This window comes from Cervus elaphus, chromosome 15 (assembly GCF_910594005.1).
Source record: "Cervus elaphus chromosome 15, mCerEla1.1, whole genome shotgun sequence".
Classification (NCBI taxonomy): domain Eukaryota; kingdom Metazoa; phylum Chordata; class Mammalia; order Artiodactyla; family Cervidae; genus Cervus; species Cervus elaphus.
Genome location: NC_057829.1, coordinates 1,439,941 through 1,441,800, shown reverse-complemented (window position 1 = coordinate 1,441,800; position 1,860 = coordinate 1,439,941). Strand labels below are relative to the sequence as shown.

The 1,860-nt window shown below is 31.1% G+C and overlaps 1 pseudogene; it reads left to right on the top strand.

The window, feature by feature from the left end:
• Positions 1–1,421: 1,421 nt before the first annotated feature.
• Positions 1,422–1,546, top strand: LOC122709659 (annotated as a pseudogene).
• The last annotated feature ends 314 nt before the right edge of the window (positions 1,547–1,860 follow it).

Here is a 1,860-nt window from a genome sequence, read left to right as displayed (position 1 = left end):
CGCAAGCTGAGAAAGCCCACGCGAAAGCAGCAAAGACCCAGCTCAGCCAAAAATCAAAATTAATTTAAAATTTCATTGTTGCTGCAGATGTATAACAATGCAGTTATTTATTTATTTATTGAAATAGAGTTGATTTATAATGCTGTGTTAATTTCTACTGTACACCAAATTGATTCAGCTATACATATACATATATTTTTAATATTATTTTCCATATGGTTTACCACAGGATATTGAATATAGTTCCCTGTGCTATACAGTAGGACCTTGTTGTTTATCCATTCTAAATGTAATAATTTGCATCTGCTAATCCCAAACTCCCAATTCATCCCCACCTACTCCCCTCCTCCTGGGCACCCATAAGTCTGTTCTCTATGTCTGTGTGTCTGTTTCTGTTTCATAGAAAGGTTCATTTGTGTCATATTTTAGATTTTACAGAGAAGTTATATCATGTGGTATTTGCTTTTCAATTTTTGACTTACTTCACTTTAATATGATAAACTCTAAGTCCATCCATGTTGCTGCAAATTTCATACTTTTTGTAGCTGTGTAATATTCCAACAATGCAACTGTTATTTCTAAATATATTGATCTAAAAAAAAGAAAAAAATAAATATATTGATCTTCTATCAAGATTGCTAAAATAATTTATTCATCTAAAATTTTATCTGTTGATTCCTTTGGATTTTCTATGTATACCATTAGATCATCTTCAAATGAAAGCAGTTTTATTTGTCTTTGTATTTTAACTTGCTTGCTTGACTAAAGCCAAAGTTGATAAATATCAATAACCACCTTTCAAGAAATACCTCAGATCCTTGTCTGGCATCCCATTTTACTATTATTCTTCTGTGCTATTTCAGTTCCAACTTGTTTTGTAGAGCAAGCATTTTTAAATTTTGATAAGACCCAACTTATTAATTGTGCTTTTGTGTCAAGTCTAAGATCTCTTTGCCTGGCCTCAACTCCAGAGATTTTCTCCTGTATTTTTTTCTAAAATTGTTTATAGGTCTATATTTTATATTTGAGTCTGTGATCCATTTTGAGTCAATTTTTGTATAAGGCATGAGGTGTGGGTAGAGATTTTTTTTTTTTTTTGCTATGGATATTCAATTGCTAGAGCCCAATTTGTAGGAAAAGTTATCCTTCCTTTTCTTTTTAAAATTTTTTACCTTTCCTTCTTGAAGTACTCTTGCACCTTTGTCAAAGATAAGTTGAACATATTTATGTCTGTCTTTTTCTGGGTTCTTGAATCTGTTCTACTGATTTGTGTGTCTGTCCATCCACCAATACTTTGATTACTGCACTTAAAGTAAGACTTAATATCAGGTAGAGTGATTCTTCCTACTTTATTTTTATTTGTCAAGATTATTTTAGTTATTCTAGGGCATGTGTTTTTCCATTTAAGTTTTAGAATAATAATCACTTCTTGGCCTTTTGGCTAAGATCAAGTGTAAATTTTAGAATAAGCTTGCTTATGCCAAAAAAACACCTTGCTGAGAATTTGATAGGAATTGCATTAAACCTATCAATCAGTTTAAGGAGAACTGACATCTTTATAATGGTGAGTCTTTCATTCCATGAACACAGTATGTGTTAACATTTATTTAGGTGTTCTTTGATTTTTTTTTTCTATCAGTATTTTGTAATTTTCAGCATACAGACCATGTACATGTTTTATTAAGTCTATACTTAAGTATTTAATTTTCTTTGGAGTGATCAGAAATAGTATTGCATTTTAGATTTCAGTTTCCACTTGTTCATTGTTAGTTTATAGAAATACAATTAACTTTTGTGCATGATCTTATTTCCTGAGGGGCTTCCCAGATGGCACTAGTGGTAAAGAATCCACCTTCCAAC